We start from the raw sequence: 2500 nt of genomic DNA, 5'->3' as shown, positions 1-2500 counted from the left end.
TTTTGTGCAAAAATCGAATTTTCCCTTCTCCCACCGCTCTGGGGCGTCAATATGAAGTGGGGACCCGAGGGAGAGTGCCTCCCATGAGGGTAGAATGTGTGACTTTTGGGGGGAAAGTCGAATTATGGAGCAAAAACCATTTTTGGGGACTTAGAAAAAATTCCGAGATGTGTCAGACTTCCAGGAAGGGGGCGCCTCGGGAGGTGTACCTAGGAGGCTTCCAGGGGCCTGGGTACACTTTTCAGAAAGTACCGTTGGGACTTAGAAAAATTTTCAAGATTTTTGGACTTAGAGCGATTTTTGGATTTTTGTGCAAAAATCGAATTTTCCCTTCTCCCACCGCTCTGGGGCGTCAATATGAAGTGGGGACCCGAGGGAGAGTGCCTCCCATGAGGGTAGAATGTGTGACTTTTGGGGGGAAAGTCGAATTATGGAGCAAAAACCATTTTTTGGGACTTAGAAAAATTTCGAGATGTGACAGACTTCCAGGAAGGGGGCGCCTCGGGAGGTGTACCTAGGAGGCTTCCAGGGGCCTGGGTACACTTTTCAGAAAGTACCGTTGGGACTTAGAAAAATTTTCAGGATTTTTGGACTTAGAGCGATTTTTGGATTTTTGATCAAAAATCGAATTTCCCCTTCTCCCACCGCTCTGGGGCGTCAATATGATGTGGGGACCCGAGGGAGAGTGCCTCCCATGAGGGTAGAATGTGTGGCTTTTGGGGGGAAAGTCGAATTATGGAGCAAAAACCAGTTTTTGGGACTTAGAAAAATTTCGAGATGTGTCAGACTTCCAGGAAGGGGGGAGTCTCAGGAGGTGTACCTAGGAGGCTTCCAGGGGCCTGGGTACACTTTTCAGAAAGTACCGTTGGGACTTAGAAAAATTTTCAGGATTTTTGGACTTAGAGCGATTTTTGGATTTTTGTGCAAAAATCAGATTTCCCCTTCTCCCACCGCTCTGGGGCGTCAATATGATGTGGGGACCCGAGGGAGAGTGCCTCCCATGAGGGTAGAATGTGTGGTTTTTTGGGGGAAAGTCGAATTATGGAAGAAATTGAGTTTTGAGGACAAAAAAGTGTTTTGAGGACAAAAAAGTTTCTTGAGGACAAAAAAGTTTCTCGAGGACAAAAAAGTGTTTTGAGGACAAAAAAGTTTCTTGAGGACAAAAAAGTGTTTTGCGAACAAAAAATGGAATTTTGTGATTTTGTGTAAAAATAAGTAAATTCCCCTACTTCCACCACAGGGGGGCTTCAGTATGTTGTAGGGCCCCCAGGGAGGGTCCCCCAACTGGGTTTAAAGTTTGTGGATCCTGGGCAGAAAGTTGAATTTTGGATGAAAAACCGAATTTTGGGACTTAGAAAAATTTCGAGCTGAGCAGTGACAGACTTCCAGGCAGGGGAGCCTCTCTGGAGGTGTACCGAAAACAGTTCCAGGAGCTGAGGTCATTTTCGAACATTTTTTGTTCGCTCAAATTTTTTTTGTTTTTGAGCTCTAAAAAGCTGTTATTATCAATTGGCTCAAAAATTTCAAGTGTCATGAGCTAGTACATGTTGGAGGAATACGTTTTAGGCAAAAAATTGCAAAAAAAAAAATCCAAGTGAAAAAGAACCGGAATGGGGAATTTCTGACTGCTGTAGCAGCCGCACAGTTCCAGGAGGTCGGATACATTTCCGACTTTGTCCCGCTCATTGAAGTACATTGTCCCGCAATGCAAATACATAGTAATGCGCACCTGCGGGAGAATATAGGAGAGAGTGGGCTCTCTCTACCCCGATGTATGGCGGTTGTTCCTATGGTTCTCTGGCTCGGGTAGGCGACTTAGAAGGTGGTCCCTCTTGTCGTGGAAGTTGCAAAATACGGCCGAGACTGAACTTCCACGGCTCCAGGAGGGACTTTTGCTGGTCGTGCGTCCCAAGTGAGAGAGGCGATCCTGGGGTACCTGAGCCTGACCAGACCCTCCCTCGGTGGTCCCTGGTCTTCTGAAGGGTGATGGCATTCAGGGGGGCAAATCTGGAGTCCGTGGCCGAGTTTGGGCTCTAGAAGGCGGACGCCCCTTCTGACCATGTCCCCTCAGAGCCGGCTGGATGGTTCATGGTCCGCGGCTTTGTCTGGCGGTCTGTGCCCAAGCCGGAGAAGCTGTCCTGGGGTACGTGAGCTTTGACCAGACCCTCCCTCGGCGGTCCCTGGTTCTCTGGAGGTGATGGCTGTCAGGGGGGCAAATCTGGAGTCCTCGTGGGAAGGAGGGCTCTTGAAGGCGGACGCCCCCTCTGACTATGTCCCCTCAGAGCAGGCTGGATGGTTCATGGTCCGCGGCTTTGTCTGGCGGTCCATGCCCAAGCCGGAGAAGCTATCCTGGGTACCTGAGCTTCGACCAGACCCTCCCTCGGTGGTCCCTGGTTCTCTGGAGGCGATGGCTGTTGTCAGGGGGGGGGGGGCAAATCTGGAGTCCTCGTGGGAAGGAGGGCTCTGGAAGGCGGACGCCCCCTCTGACTATGTCCCCTCA

This window comes from Dendrobates tinctorius, unplaced genomic scaffold (assembly GCF_039654945.1).
Source record: "Dendrobates tinctorius isolate UK_male_01 unplaced genomic scaffold, ASM3965494v1 ptg000637l, whole genome shotgun sequence".
NCBI lineage: Eukaryota > Metazoa > Chordata > Amphibia > Anura > Dendrobatidae > Dendrobates > Dendrobates tinctorius.
This window is presented reverse-complemented; position numbering follows the sequence as displayed.